Here is a 21,238-nt window from a genome sequence, read left to right as displayed (position 1 = left end):
TCAGATTGGTGCAGCTCTGGCTGTTGCAGTCATCTGGGGAGTGAACCAGCAGATGGAGGACCTCTCTCTCTCTTTCTCTCTCTCTCTCTCTCTCTCTGCCTCTGTCTCCTTTAACTCTGTCTTTAAAATAAATAATAAGTAAATTTTTAAAAAATTATTGGTTAAAATGTATTTTCAAATGAAAAAAGTAGCAAAGGTATTATTTTTAAAAGCCTTTAAAACATGCTTCTTTAAAAAAAAAAGATTTATTTATTTGAAAGAGTTACAGAGAGGAGAGGCAGAGAAAGAGAGAGATAGAGGGGGTCTTCTATCCAATGGTTCACTCCCCAATTGGCCACAACGGCTGGAGCTAAGCTGATCTGAAGCCTGGAACCAGGAGCTTCTTCTGGGTCTCCCACATGGGTGCAGGGGTCAAAGGACTTGGGCCATCTTCTGCCGCTTTCCCAGACCATAGCAGAGAGCTGGATTGGAAGAGGAGCAGCTGGATCTTGAACCGGCACCCATATGGGATGCCGGCACTTCGGGCCTAGGCACTAACCTGCTGCGCCACAGTGCCAGCCCCAAAACCTGCTTCTTTTAAGAAGACTTGTTCCATGAAACCTCTGAAGGAAGCAATTTCCGCAGCTGACACTGCATCCCCCGCCCCGAGAAGCCACCTCCTGCTGCAACCCTGCCCTGACTCCCCTTCCCAAAGACGCCCCTTTTCAGCATGAAGCAGCCAGAGCAATCATCGCCCAGTTCCCCCTAACAGATGTTAGGGCTTCCATCCGGGAGGAGGGAATGTGAGGAGTCAGATGGGTTAACAGATAGTCAGGGGATCCCAGTGGAATTTGGGGTATAAAATATTTGCTTCTTTCCCCAAAACGTTACCTTTAGCAAGAACTAACAGGCTGCCCTCCTTCCTTCAGAATCTCCAAATTTACCATGAGAATGGCAAGGGAGCTCCTCCTGAGCTCACAGCTCATTGTGAAAACAAGTTATCTACCCCACCCTTAGCAGGCCAGACAGGATGGAGAACTGTGAATGAGGTCTTTGGATGGTTTTTGTCCTTGCTGGTAACTGAATGCCAAGGTTTTTTTTTCCTTCAAAAGCACACTGCCACCAGTCCCCTTTGGGTTTTCCTCTCTTGGAAGCCCCCCCTCCATGCTGCTCTGACTGTAGGTCCTTGATTCTAATAAACATTTTTAAATCTAAAATTTAAAAAAAAAAGATATGTCTCGGACCAAGAATGTGGTATAGGAGACTAGGCCCCCAGAACCCCATATGGGTACTGATTCTTGTCCTGGCTGCTCCTCATTCAATCCAGCTCCTTGCTAATGTGCCTGGGAAAGCAGTAGAAGATGACCCAAGTCCTAGAGCTCCTACACCCGCATAGGAGACCTGGAAGAAGCTCCTGGCTCCTGGCTTCAGATCAGCTCCGCTCTGGCCATTGTGGCCATTTGGAATGAACCAGCAGATAGAAGACCTCTCTCTGTCTCTCCCTCCATCTGTCTGTAACTCTACCTCTCCAACAAATAAATACAGTCTTAAAAAAAGACATGTCTCATTGTATATTAACATTCTTTTTCATTGCATCTAATAAATATACAGCAGCAAGGTGCAGTGTGCTAATTCAGTCCAGGTGTGTAAGGTCATCAGCATGTCTATCTCCTTGTCACTTCTTTGTGTCTGGAGCCTTCCAGCGCCTTTCTTCTGGTTCTCCATAAAATGCACAATCGGGTGCAGTAAACCGTGGTCTGCCTTCCTGCTGTGGAACTCTAGATCTGATCCCTTCTCTCTAACTGCATTTCAGCCCCCACCTGCTCTCCCACCCCTTACCTTCGCTCCTGCACGTGGTGAGAACGTACAGGCTCTGTGGTTGTACGTCTGAATTATTTCACTTAACATACCATCCTCTCATTGCATCCATCCATTTTCCACAAATGATAGGATTTTTTTTTTGACTGAGTAATGTTTCTACTCCATACGTCAGATGGACACATCGGTTGATTCCATCCCTACGGTGCTGTAGTGAACACGGCAGTGAGGGTGTCTCGTCCTCATTGTCCCAGCACCACTGGCACCACGTGGGACTCAGCACTACCTGGTGAGACAGAATCTCACCCTAGGCCTCGGTCCCCTGAATCTGAGCTCTAAAAACATCTCTAGACAATTTGTTTGCTTTGAGCTCCCAAGGAAAATAAAAATGCCCCAGAGGTTAACAGATAAAAGGAGCGCCTATGGGGGAGGGGGGCGGCATCTTTCTCATGTCCTCAGTCCACTGTGATAGGCACAGCAGGTGCATCGGTTGCCAAGTAGGAGTCACCACATCCAAGGCCTGCAGAGGTCAGGCAAGGAACGTGGACCAGCGAAGAAGCCTGGATGTGAGCCCATAGGGAATGGTGGCGACAGCATTATGTAGAGTGCTTGTTTCTTAAGTGGCCCAGATACTGATCGGTTAGCTGTTGCCGTTTCTTGTGATCTGTCTTCCCAAAGTTAACCTGTATATTCAGATTTCTGTGTACAATCTCTTAATGTTAAAACACTTCTCGGGTCAAACAGAACACATTTTAAGGCCATAGGTAAGAGCTGCTTCCTTGAGGCAAGATGAAGAGGTGGGTGTTTAGCTCAGTGGTTAAGATGCCTGTATCCGGGGCCAGCGCTGTGGCATAGCGGGTAAAGCCGCTGCCTGCCATGCCGGCATCCCATATGGGCACCGGTTCGAGTCCCTGCTCCGGTTCGAGTCCTACTGCAGCAGGGACTCAAACTGGTACCCATTGGGGATGCCAGCACCGAAGACGGCAGCTTTACCTGCTATGCCACAGTGCTGGCCAAAAATAAATAAGTAATTTTTTTAAGACACACCAAAGGAAGATGTGTGACTGAAGCGTGTTGGATACTGGGCAAGGTAGAACAAGCCTCTGAGGATGGGAAGGATGGTTAGGAAGCTGACAGGAGGAAGCCAGCATTACGTCATTGCTTGGTAAGTATGGTGGTCAAAAGCAGGGGAACTAATGCCCGAGTCTGTCCATCCCTGTCTTTGTGACCTTAGGTAAGTTAGCTCCGGAGGGACAGCCGTTTGGCACAGCTATTAAGACACGGCTTGGGAAGCCCCCACCTCCTATCAAAGTGCCTGGGCTCATGTTCCAGCTCCACTTCTAATTCCAGCTTCCTGCTAAGGCACATCCCAGGAAGCAGCATGTGATGGCTCAAGTTCACAGGTCCCTGCACCCACACGGGAGACCCGGATGGAGTTCCAGCTCCAGACTTTGATCAACGAACCAACATATGGAAGATCTCCCTCCCCACCTCTTTCTCTCTCTGCCTTTCAAATAAATAAGTAAATCTTTAGAAAAATAAATGTACCTGGACCAGCGTTGTGGTGTAGAGGGTAAAGCAACAGCCTGCGACACCAGCATTCCATATGGGCATCAGTTCACGTCCCGGCTGCTCCACTTCCGATCCAGCTCCCTACTGATGGGCTGAGAAAGAAGCAGAAGCTGTTCCAAGTGTTTAGGCCCCTGTTACCCATGTGGGAGACCCAGATGAAGCTCCTGGCTCCTGGCTTCAGCCCGGCCCGGTGCTGACCCTTGCGGCCATCTGGGGAGTGAACCAATGGATGGAAGACCACTTTCTGTCTCTCCCTCTCTCTCTCTAACTCTGACTTTCAAATAGACAAATAAATTTTCAAAAATAATGATGATAATGGTATGTACCTATGAGGGCCAAGACAAAGAATCAGCAGTCCACACTAAGGCACTTCCAGTAGTAGCTAGCCCAAAGGAAACGCACAATAACCGACTCTTGTGACTGTTATTATGTGCTGTCTTCTCTCATTAGCCCTGTAAAATGTCATGAGTACCTGTTGGGTGCCAGTGCACAGACTAGACCTTCCATAGCTCTCTCAACCTCCAAGATTTCCAAACAAGCAGCAGGCATACAAAGATCTGCTGCGTTTCCTTTGGGAAGCTTCTCTCTGCAGGCAAGATGCCAAGATGCCACAGCCTGCCCTAGCCCAACCCCAGCCAAGCTATTCATAGGGAAACCTTTCTCTTTCCCCACTGTTTTATTGCATGAAGTCTCTTGGGGTTGAAAACCCTCTACACGCTGTCCCCTTTCAAAGCAAAGCCATCTGTTCATTCAACAAACCTCTATCAACTATCTAGAAGGTGTTAAGTACTGAGCTAGATCTTAGGGATCAACTCTGTCATTGTGGAGTTTACATCCCTGGGGAGGGGAAGGGAGGGGAGGGGAGGGGTAAAGCATGACAATGCATAAATAAAAGTGACAGTGTCAGAAAACAGTACATTCCACCAAGTGGTGAGTTCAAAACCGAGGTGATCATTTCAGAGAGGGTATTCATGCTACACCTGCAGGTAGAATGTTTGGAATTAACTTGCCTTAAATGAAAAAGCTGGAGCCCCAACTGCTGTAGCCAGGAGTTCATTTAACATTTATTCTTTCATTTACTTATTCACTCATTCAGCTATTCATTCTGCAAGTATGCATTAAGGCCAAAGATTCACCTTCTACTAAGACTGTCTTCTACTAAGCACTGGGGAAATAGAAATTGATAGACTTAGTTTTTACCACCATAAGATCTCCTAGTCTGGTGATTTACAAAGATGCCCTAATAGACAACTACAGACCGAGAGAATGTTGCAGGCTAAGTAAGAAATACATGCAGGCCTTGGGCTTCAAGAGCCTATGGGGAAATGCAGTGAGCCCAAAAAGATTCTGATGGGCTTGTATAACTGCAGGTACTTGTACAGGGCTGAAGTGCATGGCGTGAGGCAGGGAGTAGCAGGAAATGAGACTGGAAAGAGAAGCAGGGGTTGGCATCAGTCTTCAGGAATACGCTGAGGATGCATTAAGCCTGGACCTGTTTGGAGAGCCTGGACAGAGCCATCTGGAAACCTGACTTTGGAATCAACCTCCCTTGACGGAAGCACGCAAGAATGAGCTGGGGTCATAATCCATTACTGGCACCTAGTGGCCAACATGTGCATAGCCAGCATTCCCACCTTGGGAAAGGATAGAAAGTAATTAAAAAAAAAAAAAAAGCCAAAAATGCAAAAAGAATCTTCTGGAGAACCTATTGAAGAAGTTGGGTACCTTCATGGGATTTGAGGGTCAAATTATGGGACCAGGAGGCCTGGCAAGTCTGCTCCTCCACCTGGCAGTAACCCTGCTCCTACTCTGGTTGTCTGCAGAGCGTCTTGTCTTTGCCTGAACTATGGAGCACTCATCTGTATCTCTGGACATTTGGCAGTGAGTCATAGAACCATCTCGTCGTATTAAGCAGAACTGCCCAAGCATGGGCCAAGCTGCTCCAAGGGGCAACGCACTCCCCATCCTTCAACAGGGCTCTGTTTCAGGAGGGAAGATGAGCTGCTGAGAACACATCCCATGAATCCGCGGCGCCCAAAGCAGCACCTGCATTGCCCCTCACTGACCTCCCCTGGATAAGAGCCACTTCTCTGTCGGCTTACCTAATTGCTTTGCTGTATTTAAAAAGCCAACGAGGAAAATAAACCCCTGCCCAAGGAGGAAGCAATTTTGGCATTAAATAAAAGGAATGTTTTTATCCTGCAATGAAAACGCTGTGATCTTGGAACACAATTTGCATAAACAGACAGTTTGGCTATAAACAACCTCACCAGTAACTGGTATTTACATATAGAACAACTCAGTCAAAACCCAATTAAAGGCTCTGATGGATTGGGGATTGTCAAAACATTTAAAAGGCTTCACAGCAGCCTGGCGATTTATACGCCTCGGTTGAACCAGGAGGTCCTGATTTCTCCTTCCATCTGCTCACTCCCCCACCCATAGCCAGGCATAGCAACCCCAAGCCCAGCCCATCACCTGGCATCCTGGCCTCCAATAGGAGGAAGAGACCTGTCAAAGAGCCTGGGGAGTGACAGAGACTTAGGGAAGAGGGAGTAGGGCCAGGCTGAGGTCTGCAGTGTGCTGTGTAGAACGTAAGCATAAGAATCCCAGGTATGGGGCCAGCTTCTGTGGCATAGCAGGTAAAGCCACCACCTGCAGTGCTAGCATCCCATATGGGTGCCAGTTCAAGTCCCGATTGCTCCACTTCCACTCCAGCTCCCTATTATGGCCTGAGAAAGCAGTAGAAGATAGCCCAAGTCCTTGGGACCCTGCACCCCTGTGGGAAGACCCCGAGGAAGCTACTGGCTCCTGGCTTCGGATCAGTGCAGCTCCAGCTGTTGCGGCCAATTGAGAAGTGAACCAGCAGGTGGGAGACCCTCTCCCTCTCCCTCTCCCTCTCCCTCTCCCTCTCCCTCTCCCTCTCCCTCTCCCTCTCCCTCTCCCTCTCCCTCTCTCTCTCCCTCTCCTCTCTCTGTGTAACTTAGACTTTCAAATAAATTAATTAATCTTAAAAAAAAAATCCCAGGTAAGAGTCCTGGCATCTGCAGCTCTCATGGGGCTCTGCTCAGATGAGGGAGAACTTTGGGAGGATCCAGGCAACAATGATGCCGGAAGTCGGGCAATCAGCACCATTGCGGTTCCAGGTTCTAAGCCTTCTAAGCGAATGGTTGAAGAGCAAGACAGGAAGTCAGATGCCCTTCCTGTTGCAGAAGAGGTGAGTGAGTCGGGGACTGAGGCCAGCCACAGAAACTAAACCAAGGTGCTGGAGAAGGTGGTGAGAGCTTTAATTGGAGGAGAGGATTCATGGGGCAAGCGGCTCATCCGGGGCACAAGGGAGCCCGCCAGGCCCAAAGCTACGCAAGTCCTAGGAGTAAGGCTTCTAAGTGCTCCGGCAATAGGCATGACCAGGCTCAGGTGAGCTTTCAGAAGACTCCAGCACAGCAGAACTGGAACAGCTTGTGTGCAGGGGCTAGAAAAGGCTGCAGGGACCCACGTTGTCATTGTTGCACTCCAGGCAAGGAAACTCAAGGGGCTTCCTCCATGAAGCCAGCTATGGCTGGTGCCCTCAAGTCCGAGTAGCACAGAGCAAGCTTGGAGGTGTGGATGGAAAGAAGGGAAAGAAGGAGGGAGGGAAGACAAAGAAAAGCAGAGAGAAAGAAGGGGTAGGAGGGGAGGGGAAAAGGATGAGGGAATGGGAGGAGGGGGAGGGAAAGGGAAGAGGATGAGGAGATGGGAGGAGGGGGAGGGGAGGGGAGGGGAGGGAATGAGAAACAAAGTGCAGAGCAAAATGCAGCGTGCAAGAAAAAAAGGTATGGAGGGAGGGTCGCAGGGTTTTCCAGCAGTGGCATTGTGGGGTCCCACTGAAGTCTCCCCAGAATTGCAGTGATGCACACTGACTTCTGCGGAATGTCACTCTTTGTCACACCTGGGCAAACCAATCTGTCCCATTGCAGCTGGCATGTTCACACCCTGGACAGGGGGGCCTGTCATCCCTCAGGTTTTTTTTTTTTTTTTAATTGAATGAGTACCAGACACTACGCTAAGCACTCCCCCCCGCCTTGGTCCCTTTTACTGATACATTTGCCATAATCTCACAAACACCCATTAATAAGAAGAGGGACTAACACAGCTACACAAATTCCATGAGCTCAGAGTGGTCGGGGAGCAGCTGCCACCACAATAAAATATCATCCCTAACAATGAAGCCCTTACTGTGCTGTACCCCCAACAATACGGGGTGCCTCCCTTCCATAATTTCATTTGATCCCCAAATATTCCTGAGGTAACTACTATTCTCCCCATTTCACAGTGGGCAAACTGAGGCCCAGGGGATCAAAAAGGCTTTCTTGAGTTGACAAGACCAGAAAGTAGCGGAAGCAGGGATACGTCTGAATCCCAAGCACGCAGGCCACATCAGAGCAGACAATTCTGGTGTGTGACTGCAGGGCATGACATTTTAAAGGTCCCCATTTCAACTGAACAGAATGGGTAAAATGGAACTACACCGACTTCACCCTTTCATCTCTCACACACACGCCACTAAATTGCAGCATCAACCAGGTCTTCAGTATTGTTGCATCGCAACCAAATCCACCACAGGGTCTAAATCCCCAAAGCATCCTCCAAGACAAAACACATGGCCAGAAAGGTCAAGGATATTGGAGGAAGAGATGTAGATATCTGTATATCTCCAGCTTTTCTCAGTTAGGTTCAACCCGTTGCTATGCTGAAAATCAAACAATCCAACTTTTATTGTTGTCAGCAGGAGCACGAATTTGAACAACATATTTATTATCACTGATTTCTGTTGTACAAAAGAACTTGACCTACAAGGATTTTATTCCATGTACCAAACAATTATTTAAAAAAAAAAAACATTTTGTTTATTTATTTGAGAGGTAGAGTTAGAGACAGAGACAGGGAGAGACAGAGAAAGATGGGTCTTCCATTACTCTGGTTCACTCTCCAAGTGGCTGCAATGGCCAGAGCTAGTCCAATCCGAAGCCAGGAGCCAGGAGCTTCTTCCCGATCTCCCACGTGGGTGCAGGTACCCAAGCACTTGGGTCATCCTCTACTGCTTTCCCAGGCCATAGCAGAGAGCTGGTTCAGAAGTGGAGCAACCGGGACTCAAACTGGCACCTATATGGGATGTGGGTGCCACAGGCGGAGGCTTACCCTCCTCTGCCATAGCACAGGCCCCCCAAACAATTATTGAGGACATATTTTGTCAAATAACTGTTAGATATTAAGGGATTTTGCTTTGTTTTGCTTTTGGTCAAAACAAGATCTCACTTTCTTCAGCTGAACACATTGGTCTCAACCAGAGGTGGTCATTTTTCAGCCTTCTATAGCCCTATGATATTGTAAATAAAGTTTTATTGAAACATGGCCACTTTTTCAATGCTATATCACCTGTGTGCTTTGCTTTGAAGGGAGAGTAGAAATTCCCTGGGCTCTCCAAAGAGGACCCCAAGTCAACGGGATTGCCCACCTTTGGTCTCTTGACTCCCTGCTCTCTGAGTGCAATGCATGAGGCAGCCCTTGGGCCACCTGCTGACTGGAGTTGGGGTGTACTGAAACTGCTCCTCTCCCCCACAGCCCCACAGTTTGCTGGCCAGCCCTCTCCTCCTCCATCGGTCAGAGCTCATAGTTAAGAATCAGGGGTGGCGATGGGAATTCGTCTCAGGAGAGTCTCTGGGACACTCGGAGCTTCGGGGGAAACCAGGGAAGGGCTCAATTGTCTTTAAGCTAGTGAGTCTCCTGTTCCTGGAGGTATACAATCAATGCCACAGTTTACATGTGTTTTACATACGCTGCATTTTGCTCTGCACTTTGTTTCTCATTCCCTCCCCTCCCCTCCCCTCCCCTCCCCTCCCCTCCCCTTCCCTCCCCCTCCTCCCATCCCCTCCTCCTCTTGTTTACATGCTGGAGGCTTGGACCTCAAGGCAGCATTACTGAAGTGGTGGGGCCTTTAAGAGGTAGGGCGGCCGGCGCCCTGGCTCAATAGGCTAATCCTCCGCCTTGCGGTGCCTGTGAGGGTGCCGGATTCTGTCCCGGTTGCCCCTCTTCCAGGCCAGCTCTCTGCTGTGGCCCGGGAGTGCAGTGGAGGATGGCCCAAGTGCTTGGGCCCTGCACCCCATGGGAGACCAGGAGAAGCACCTGGCTCCTGCCTTTGGATCAGTGCGGTGCACCGGCCGCAGCACGCCAGCTGCGGCAGCCATTGGAGGGTGAACCAACGGCAAAGGAAGACCTTTCTCTCTGTCTCTCTCTCTCTCACTGTCCACTCTGCCTGTCAAAAAAAAAAAAAAAAAAAAAAAAAAAAAGAGGTAGGGCATGGAGGAAGGTCATTGGGGGTGCTGTCCTCTGAAGACTAGTGTAGTCCTCACCCTGAATAAGAATAAGCCCGGCCCCTCCTGCTGCTGGTCTCCCTGGCTTCTGGTCTCGCCCCCGTGCCCCCTCAACCCCTCCCTCCAGCATACATTCTCGCCATTGTAATACTGTCATCTGCCGCAAGCCCTCATCAGAGCCAAGCCAGAGCTGGCACCATGCCCTCGAGCCTGCAGAACTGTGAGACGAATAAACCTCTTTTCTCCATCCAGTACCCAGTCTCGGGCATTTCATTATAGGAGCAGGTAACTAATACAAGCAGAGACAGCTGCTCGGGGGTCCCCTGAGAACACGCAGGCTGGAATGTGCAGCTTCTCAAGCACCATGCCCATCAGGTGCACGTAGTCACTGCCCTGGGTGCACTGCAGTCTCCTCTGTGTCGGGGCCTGGAGCCCTCGAATCTGTCCTCTCCCAGGAGCCAGGGCAGGCTTAGGCACTCCGCTCCTGAGACTGAATTCCCTCAAAGGCTGTGCAATCACATCAAAGACAATACCCAAACCCCTCCTGGTGTTTCCCTGTCCTCTGGCCCTGCTGAGTCCTCCTGGCTCAGCTGCTGCACACGCTCCCCCTGCTCCACACGTGTCCAGCGGCCACTTAGCCTCCAAGCATAACAACCATGTGTACCCCTCTCTCTCTCCCCTCCCTCGCTTTGTCCACGTGAGGAAGTCCCACCAGCTCAGGCATCCCTTCTCCTTTAAAAAAGCTTTTGGAATAGTTCCCAACTACATTCCCTATATTCTGTTCACAGTCCTACCGAAAACTCACCACACTGGGGGAGGCTAAGACGCCACTTTGGATGCCTGCGTCCCAAATCCAAGTGCGTGGGCTCAAGTCCTGGCTCTGGCTCCTGACCCCAGCTTCCTGCTAATGCATACCCTGGGGAGTAGTGGTGATGGCTCAAGTGGTTGGTCCCTGCCACCCACCTGGGAGACCCACATTGAGCCTGGTATAGCCCCAGCCACTTACCTGGGGCCCTGGATTTTAGAAGATTCCTAGACAACAGCATCTCCATGCTTCTATCTCACAGTATACATGGAGGGAAAGTGTAAATTTCAGGTCTAAAGACCCCAGAAAGCATTACTGTCACCATTACTTCTAGTTCCACCTCTCCAGTGGAATGACTATATTGATCAAGATTCTTTGGATTGTAAGGGACAGAAAACACTACTCAAAGTAATGTAAGATAATAATAATACAGGAACAATAATAACAGTAATAATGATAACAATCATAGGGGCTCTTTCTGTCTCATGTCCCTGGAAAGAGCAGGTGCAGGCTCTTCTGCACTAGGTAATGTTCTCCAATCTCGGTCTCTCTTGCCTCTCTTCTCATTTCGTCTCCACTGGCTTCGTCTGGGGCTGTCAGCACACGTGACAGCCTTTGCAACCACAGGTGTGACACTGGCTACAACAAAAAAGGGTCCCTGCCTGACAAGGGGAGACTAAAATCACCACCTCCCTGCCCCACCTGGACCATACTCTGTCCTCGGAAGCCGGAGACATGATTGGGCCCACCCCATCTCACACAAACTCAGAACGCGAGATGAGTGATTTTAGTGAGTGGATCCCAGAAAAGGAAAAAAATAGATTCCAGGTGGATGGGACAAGCAAAACCAACAATGTCCCCTTCGGCGACCTTGTGGAACTTCAGTTTCTTTTTTTATGATTTATTTTATTTATTTGAAAGACAGAGTTACAGAGAGAGGTAGAGCCAGAGAAAGAGAGAGAGAGAGAGGTCTTCCATCTTCTGGTTCACTCCCCAAATGACTGCAACAGCCGGAGCTGCACTGATCCAAAGCCAGGAGCTTCTTTCTGGGTCTCCCACACAGGCGCAGGGGCCCAAGGACCTGGGCCATCTTCTACTGCTTTCCCAGGCCATAGAATAGAGCTGGATGGGAAGAGGAGCAGCTGGGACTCAAACCGGTGCCCATATGAGATGCCATCACTACGGGCTGAGGCTTAAACCCACTATGCCACAGCACTGGCCCTGAACTTCAGTTTCTATATCTGAATGCCATGGCATCAAAGACACCTACCCCTGGGGCTTGTAGCCAACTGAAAGCCACTAAAACGGATCGACACCTGTAGTTCTTGCTACGGCAAGCCTTGTGTCCTCACCCCTTTAAAGAACCCTGCCCCGCTGTCTCCATCCCACAGCCTCAGTTGTGGTGGGGGACATGTTTACTCACCTCCATGGTGGCTACAGCATCTCCTCTAGGGTTTCTGCCTTCCCAGCTCCCCCTTTGTGGGTACCACCCCCTCGGTGCCCTACACTCCTGATTAACCTTCCACAGCATTGGAGTTCAAAAGCTACAGTGCCCAGTGATGTTGAACTTGGCTTGTACTTAACCTCATGCATTTGAAGGCCATCAGAGCTGAACTCTGCACCTGTTCCTTCCTGAATCCCTCAGAGTGAGTTCACTTTCACATCCTACTTTCCATATCCAATGCCTGGCCATCACAGCTCCTCATGTATTTCTTTTTAGGAAAGCTCAGAAGAAAGATATAGATAGATGATTGATAGATAGATAGATAGATAGATAGATAGATAGATAGATAGATATACACAGACACATGTGCACACACACACACAACCATAGAATTTGGAGCCCTCATTCTATTATCTCATAAAACATCATGCTCCTATCATAATTTCAATCCAGCGGGAGGATTTGCCGTGTGAGCTCTGAGATGCATACAAATTGCCCTTCTAAACCTCTGGCTACAATAAGCAAACTTCAGAAGCTGACAGTCTGCTTGATAAACACCTAATAAAGCTTAAATAATTATTGGAAGCAGACAAATGGAAGAGGAGAACAGCAAGAGAGGCTGTGGTGATCCATCACAGGGACGAAGACAGCGCCCCAGCAACTGAGAGGGGAGCAGATTCCAGGAAGAAGAAGAGAGAATCTCAGGCAGCAACTTCAGTACTCAAAGAATTGTCTGCGAAGCAGTGCCCACAGATGCCAAGAAATGAATGAGGTGGCTGTCTTTTAGGGGACATTAAATACTTCTTGTGTGAAGAAAGAGGTTCCAGGGAGAGAATAGAGTTGTCTCTTTGGGAGGGGGCTCAGGGATCCAGATTTCACACCCCATGAATAAGCTATACCCTGCCCCAAATCCAGTCTTGAGGTTGGATGAGGTCACATCTTTCTAGAGCACCATCCAACGAACTTGACCCAAAGCCACTAGGCCTTCCTGGCTTCAAGAAGCTATCCCAGGGGCCGGCACCATGGCTCAGTAGGTTAATCCTCCGCCTGCGGAGCCAGCATCCCATATGGGCACTGGTTCTAGTCCTGGCTGTTCCTCTTCCAATCCAGCTCTCTACTGTGGCCTGGGAAAGCAGTAGAAGATGGCCCAAGTCCTTGGGCCCCTGCACCCACATGGGAAACATGGAAGAAGCTCCTGGCTCCTGGCTTCAGATAGACACAGCCGTTGCGGCCATTTGGAGAGCGAACCAGCGGATGGAAGACACCTCTCTCTGTCTCTCCCTCTCTCTGTCTGTAACTCTAACTCTCAAATAAATAAATAAAAATCTTTAAAAAAAAAAAAAAAAAAGAAGGTATCCCAAACTCTTCAATGATTCACCAATTCATTCACTTCCCCAACAAACATTAAGTGCCAACTGTGTGCCATGAATAGCAAGAAACTTTCGGTGTAACCAAGGCTGGGTTGCATGTGTGTGCACTTGTGCACATGTGTGCATGTGTGTGTGCGCATGTATATACATGTGTGTTCGTGTGTGTGTGTGTGTGTAATGAGAGATGGACAGTATAACCAGGATATTATAACTACATGTCACTACACAAGCAATGGCTCAGGCTGAAGTAGACATCCTGGGAGTTCCTAGAGTCTCACCAGTCTGGTACAAGTGTGATGAAGGGAAGGCTTACCGGGGCAATTCCACTGACACTGAGCCCTGAGGGGGAAATGGCCCCAGGAGAAGCATGTCTCCAGCAGCGGGAACAGCACAGAAGTCCTGGGGGGTAGGCGTTTTGTTGGAAGAAGTCCTGAAACCTTAGCTCCCACACTGATGCTCGCGTCCACGGTCCTCGTGGGAAAGAACTACTGATTCCCCAGCTGCTGAGTCCATCGCTGCTAAGGTAGGGCTAACACAGTCTTCTGATGCCCATTTTAGAGGCAAGGACATTGAGTCACTGAACCAGTAAGCTGGTTGCTGCCTGTGTGGTCCCAGAATGTGCTTCTGCTTTGGACCTTATGCTGCCAACACCCAGACCTGCCCTTGGCCCGTGTGGCTCCTCAGCTCCAACCTAGGGAACCTCCCTAATTACTCAGTGCACTTCTGTCTCTCTTGCCATCTTCCTAGTTGGGAACCACAGTTCTCCTGGTGGCCCCAGAAAGCGCATTCCCAGTTACAATGTTCACCTCTCACTATATGCACACATGTACATGCAATGCACACACATGCCCATACATACCCACATGTACACACATGGATATGCATGTTCAGAGCACATGTATACATGTGCACATGTATGTCCATGTACATGCACACATGTACATATATGTGCGCGCATGCGAACACATGTACACAAAACCTGACCGTTTGCACCGACTTTCACCAGCCCTCCACAGATACTGGGCTTTCCCCTATCTTCCACACCCCTATGTCAGCCTCTATGGCTGCATCCACTTCCACGGCTTTGTCTCCAGACATGGGAAGGAGACACAATCATATGGCCAAGATGAACCTGTGACGGATGTTTGTCCTGTTTGAGAAACACAGAAGTGATTTGGGTACTTTCTTACCCATTCTCAAGGACTTTTAAACAAGCCAGCAATATTGCTTGGTACCATGTTGTTCTCCCCTATGAAACTGGTATAACTAAGACACATTCTGCCTATTGACAAAATTCTAAATATTTTACACACCCTCACATTTGGACAGCAATTCACAAAGAACTTTGGGAGCATTACCACCCGGGTGACAGAGCAGAGCTCTCCCCTCAGCTGAAAGCTAGTTAATGTGCAACCTTGGGTTATTTTGCTTTATTTTACTTATTTTTAAAATTTTAACATTTAACCATTTTTCACATTTTGCCTTATTCACTGCAGAGGCAGATGTTACACATATACACATATATACTATTTTTCTTGAAAACAAATATTAATATCACTAAGTGTGGGACTCACAGCAATGATCCTCAAGTGAGGAAGGAAGGTATTTTTTTTTGACAGGCAGAGTTGACAGTGAGAGAGAGAGACAGAGAGAAAGGTCTTCCTTTTATTGCTGGTTCACCCTCCAATGGCCGCCGCGGCCAGCGCACTGCGGCCAGCGCATCGCGCTGATCCGAAGGAAGGAGCCAGCTGCTTCTCCTGGTCTCCCATGGGGTGCAGGGCCCAAGCACTTTGGCCATCCTCCACTGCACTCCCGGGCCACAGCAGAGAGCTGGCCTGGAAGAGGGGCAACTGGGACAGAATCCGGCACCCCGACCGGGACTAGAACCTGGGGTGCCGGCACCACAGGCGGAGGATTAGCCTAGTGAGCCGCAGTGCCGGCCTTTGTTGCTGTTTTGAAGACTGGACGTGACTACAAGGTGGTTTGTGTGTGGTAATCTGATCCCCATTCCAGAAACTTCCCCTTCTGGGGTCCAATTCTTCACCAAAAAGTGTTACAGCCACCACACTTTCAACTGTTGATACAAGAAACTAGATCTGAACTAACCAAAGACAAAGAGCAGGTTGTAGCCTCAAAAACCAGGAAGGATTTGAAGGTCACTCCTGCAACCAAGGACCTACAAAGACCAGAGTTTCAGGGATTCAGCTTTACCCAAATTGCCTGTTTCTGCTCCCTCAGACCCTGTTAGCTCTTGGTTCTAGCTTTATTCTGAAAATAAATAGGGGAGGGCATTTTGCCTAGCGATTAAGGCACCTGCATCCCATATCAGAGTACCTGGGTTTGATTCTAGGCTTTGGCTCCTAACTCCAGCATCCAGTTAATGTAGACCTTGGGAGCCAACAGTGATGGTGCAGATAATTGGGTCCATGTCACCCAGATGGAGTGTCCGGCTCCCAGCTTCAGCCTTGGTCTCAGTCCCTCTCTTATTCCCTCTCCCTCTTCTCCTCTCTTTATCAAATAAATAAAAGTAAAATCAAACAAGCATAAAAGTTTTACATAATGTGGGAAAGTAACCACAAAAAAAACCAAATTCACATCCTCTTGGCATGTCAAAGCTAGCACGTTAGTATCTCCCATTGTTTATACTCCAAAGGGTTCTATTATTGGTCAAGTCTGGGTCAAATGACCTTCCCTACTGCAAAAGGTCAGGTTCAGAGACCACGACCAGAAGAAGGGAAGCAAAGGGAAACGTTGTAAAAAGCTATCAACAATAGATGTGCAACCCCGTAAATGCTGCTACATGAAGAAGTAGGTGTGCAAGGGTTTGAGGGTGTGGGGAAATTGGAACATGGGCTGGTACAATAACTCTATTCAGAAGTTAAAAAGGTATTTTGCAAAAATGCCTAAAGCATTTATACCTTTGATTTGGGAAGCCAATTTCTATGATAGCACCATGGGTGGAGGGGGTAAGGAGAAAGACACATGCCCAAGATTCCTATTTTTGGCACTGTTTTCAATAACAACAAAATAAATAATTGAAAGATACAATATTAAATAAATTGTGATATGTTGGTTAATTGAGATATAAGTAATCTTTAAATATGATAGCTGTCTATACGTATTGACATGGGAAGTTTAGAATATGTCAATAGAATATGTTTACTTCTGGGCCATCAAAGAAGGGGGTACATTTCTCTGAAGGGAGGAGAGAACTTCCACTTTGACTATGACCTCATCTAAATAAGGTCAGAGTTTGTGAATTCAAAAGGCTTCCATAGCCTTGGCAGCTCATGACAAGAGCCTTGGGTGATTACTGATGCCATAAATAAGAGTGTCAAATGTTAAATCAACAACAGGAGTCACTGTGCACTTACTCCCCATGTAGGATCTCTGTCCTCAATGTGTTGTACTATGTGAAATAATGGTATAACTAGTACTCAAACAGTACTTTACACTTTGTGTTTCTGCGTGGGTTCAAACTGTTGAAATCTTTACTTAGTATATACTAAGCTGATCTTCTGCATCTAAAGATAATTAAAAATGAATCTTACTGAAGACTGGGATGGAAGAGGGAGTAGGAGATAGGATGATTTGCAGGTAGGAGGGTGGTTATGGGAGAAAAAACACTATAATCCAAAAGTTGTACTTTCGAAATTTATATTTATTAAATAAAAGTTTTCTAAATAAATAAATAGCTCATTGGTTAAAGAAGGGAAAAAAATATGTTCACTTCTACTCTTCTGGACAAGGTCCCTGGTCCTGACCTTTTGTAACGCAGATGATCATGTAATCCGGACCTGACCATTTAGATAGAGTACCCTTTGCAGTAGGCACATGACCAAGGCAGGGCCAATCAGAGTTCTTCCCTGGGATTTTTATACAAATAATTTTTACAAGGCTGCCCTGCCTTTCATACTCTATGCAAACAGAATATGAATAGGACTGGGCTTCTAGGGACACTCAGTGATCCAGACAGAAAGGAACCAAGAATTCATCTGGTGCCAAACAAAGGGGATGACACAAACACCTCCAGCTGCCCCTCTGATCCAAAGAGTGGCCAAAAAAAAAAAAAAAAAAAGGACTGGTGTTGATGTTTTAGAGGTCACCAGATTCCACCCAGCTAACTTTGTCTTTCCCAAATAAATTGTGCATAAAAGAGACCTCCAGGGCTCCCTCGTGTGGCCTTTGGGAAGTGTGCCTGGTGTCATTCCACAAACCCCAGACTCCATCTGCCAGGAGTACGTGGCAGCGCCGATGAGCAATGTGTGGGCTGCAGACACACAAAAATGCATCCAGTGAATATTATTCTGAGTGTATTTGCTGATAACACATGCGCCCCCCCAAATCAATGGGAGAATTATCTCCTCCACACAACCGGCACAAAAGAAGGAAATTTTCAGTGTTCCTCCACCACAGCCCAGCTATTGTCAGTCCTGGCATGCGACACAATTCGTGCACAAGTGACTGCACAGCCAGATTTCGATTCCTACGATTCTGCACATGGACCATTTTTCCCCCTTTATGGATCCTCAACACTTAACCTACTCAATGGTTTTTATTTGCATTGATCACATTTTATGGTATGATTAAATTTGTATGGAAGAGAACCAATTAGTTTTGTTTTACACTTATTGAATGCACTTTATAGTCAGACAAATTAACTCTCCACTGTTAGGTTGATTTATCCAGTGGCAAGAAGGTTGGTGGGCCATGCAGGGTCTCATTCACAGCTGGGAACGGGTGGTTTTGTGTGTGGATGGGGGCTGGAGCAGCTGGTGCCTCTGAGAGACCACCCTAGTGTACTGATCCTGACTGCCCACTGGATCCCTGTGGGGTTATCTTGAGGGAGCAAATACAAGGCTCTTAGCTCCATATACATTGCACGAGCTGATCAAGGCTTTGTCTGAAGAGGAGCTATTTTCTCCTACAGAACGGAAAGCCAAAGGGGTAGAATTCAGTTCTATCCCTGCCTACCCCTCTCAGCTCTTTCACTGTCCTGCTGTGAGATTGAGCCAACAATTTAGCTTCTTTGAGCTTCAGTCAACAAAGAGGAGAGGAGGCAAAGGAAGGGTTGAAGGAGATTTCCACCTATATAAATTCCTTTGAAGAGCAAACGTAAGAAAGTCTATGAAACAACTTAACAGTGATAAAGCATCATCTTCAGGCTTGTTTTGTTCAATAGAAAATACAAGCAACATAGCATTGCACAAGTCAAGAGTAATTTGGACTCAAAGGACACAAGTTTCAAGATGGGTATTTGGTCTTGTGGTGCCACTTGGGTTGGTGCCACATCCCATACCTTATTGCCTAGGCTCAAGTCTCAGCTCAGCTCCCAATTCTAGCTTCCTGTTAATGCACACTCATGGAAGCCCAAGTACCTGGGTCCCTGCCACCCATGTGGGAGATCCACATGGAGTTCCTGGCTCCTGGCTTCAACCTAGCTAAACCAATTCTGCAATTATGGCATTTAGAGAGTAGATCAGCAGTTGGGATCTCTCTATCTCTCTATCTCTATCTCTATCTCTCTATCTATCTCTCTCTACCTCTCTCTATCTCTATCTCTATCTCTCTATATATCTCTATCTCATATCTCTATCTCTATCTCTCTCACTTCCCAGCCATGTGACATTGTGGAAATCACCTGGCCCCACTGAGTTGAATTGCCTCATCTGTAGAATGGGGATAGGTATCATGAATGAAATAGTTGAGACGCAGTGTTTTCCTGAGCCCCATAATCAAATGTCTCCCTCATTCTTCACCCTCTTACTAGGCTTCATTTTTCTCCATAACAACTGGGTTAGTTAGCTCTTATCCCAGGTCTGGAGGGTCAAGTCTGAGACCACGGTGTCCACAGATCTGGATTTTCCTAAGGCCTCTTTTGGCCTCACCCATGACTAGCCTCTTGCTGTGTCCTCACGTGGCCTTCTCTCTATGCATGGGCAACCTTGATATGTCCTGTCTGTCCAAACATCCTTTCGTGTTGTGGGCATTTAGTCTGGTGTAACCATTAGATGATAGCTAACATGCCCACATTCCATATCAGCGTGTCTGGGTTCAACACATTGTTCTGGTTCCTGACTCCAATCTCCTGCTAATGCCAACCCTAGGAGGTGTCAATGCTGACTCAGGTAGTCGGGCTCCTGCCACCCACCTGGGTTGGAGTAGGGGCAGAGGAGGGATCTGAGCAGCAGGGTCTGTGGACGTGGCCTTGAGCCAGCCTGGCAGAGTTGGCCTTGGACCCTGAGTGCTGTGAAAACCACAGAAAGTCCCCACCATGGACAGAGGGTGTGAATTAAAGGAGTCTTCTGGCTGGGCACAAAGGAAGGCACACATCGGCCTACGCAAGCTAAAAACAAGGCCATGTGAGACCCCGTGTGTCATAGGGGACCAGTGGTGACAGATGCCAACACCAAAACCAAACACTCCCTGACCCACTACCCCCTGCTGAGGTGTCAGCACCTCCAACCTTGGCCATGACCCTGGGCAAAGGGAGAGCAGCCAACTCACTGACGCTCAGCTCCCCCAATAAAAGTTTTACACTTTTATTTTTTCCATTCCTGATGCCGTAAGATGAGATTTGTAGCCAGCACAGAACCAGAATCCCCCACCCTAGCTTTGGGTCTAGACATGGGTTGTCCTGGTAATTTGAGGGATGAACCAGCAGATAGGAATTCTGTCTACCTGTCTAACTCTCTCTATCTATCTGTCTATTTTTCAGACGATAAATAAAATTTTTTTAATTCCTCTTCTTACAAGAACAAGTCATATTGAATTGAGGTCCAAGCTAAAGACCTTGCTTTTTTTCCCCTAATCCCCTCTTTAGAGGCTGCGTGTGCAAGCACCAGTGACATTCTGTGGGGCTGGGAGGTCATGGCTTGGCACAGGAGCCCTGAAGGGGACACAGCTCTGCCCATCACAGCACCCACATTATGTCTCATGCTTGTTTATAGTCTTAGATGCCTTGAGAGGCTTTGTCTTCTTCATCACTTTTACATAACACTTAAAATAGTGTCTGAGACAAAATATGTGCTCCATTGACATTTGTTGAATGACATAATGGACAGCGCTTGGTAGAAGCGACAGTTTCAGCCCATCCTAGCTTGGTCCTGAAGGCATTGACCAGCTGGGCTGTGCTTGATGGTCTCTGACAGCCTTCCTAGTCATTGACATCCAGCATGCTTCCTCTGTGACACACACACACCCCAGATTCAGTGAAGGCTCCAGGACCTTCGACTTACCACCTTAACTTAACGCTAATGTCATGAAAACCTGGAGCTTCAGGACTGGGAGGCAATGAGTATCATCAGATTCCACTCACAAACCAGTGAAGGAAACCCCTCTCCAGCATGCCCGGATCATCTCTGCATAGCCATCCCAGGGACGAGAGCCTTTACTCCTGGAAGCAGCCAGTGCTGTGGCCAGACATTGCCACCAAAACGGCATTTTGTGGACACAGCAAAGCATACATGGAGATGTTCTTTCTAGAACTGGTTTGTGATGATGACATAGGGAGTCAAATATTTCCAAGAAGGCAATGAATAATAAACTGGTTTACCAACACAGTAGGCTCATTTTCGTCCATTCAAATGAATTAATGAGATCAACATGACACTAAAGAGATGTCTCAAAGAACACAAAATTGGGGCTGACATTGCGGTACAGCCCGTTAAGCCACCACCTGCAATGCCGGCATCCCATATCAGAGTGTCAGTTAGAGATCTGGCTGCTCCACTTCCTATCCAGCTCCCTGCTAATGCACCTGAGAAGGCCCAAGTACTTGGTCCTCTGCCATCCACAAGGAAGACCCAGATGGAGTGCCAGGCTCTGGGCTTTGGCCTGCCCCAGCCCTAGCTGTTGTAGTCACTTGGGGAGTGAACTAGTGGATGGAAGAGTGCTCTGT

General features: G+C 48.0%; 1 long non-coding RNA gene across 1 annotated transcript in view; it reads right to left on the bottom strand.

The window, feature by feature from the left end:
* Nucleotides 1–231: 231 nt before the first annotated feature.
* The window catches only part of LOC138846924 (uncharacterized), a 137,671-nt gene continuing 116,664 nt past the window's right edge, over nucleotides 232–21,238 (bottom strand). Inside the window, exon 9 of the long non-coding RNA XR_011384434.1 lies at nucleotides 232–3,461. This is a non-coding gene — a long non-coding RNA (uncharacterized lncRNA). The remainder of the gene's footprint in view (nucleotides 3,462–21,238) is intronic.

This window comes from Oryctolagus cuniculus, chromosome 19 (genome assembly GCF_964237555.1).
Source record: "Oryctolagus cuniculus chromosome 19, mOryCun1.1, whole genome shotgun sequence".
Classification (NCBI taxonomy): Eukaryota; Metazoa; Chordata; class Mammalia; order Lagomorpha; family Leporidae; genus Oryctolagus; species Oryctolagus cuniculus.
This window is presented reverse-complemented; position numbering and strand designations above follow the sequence as displayed.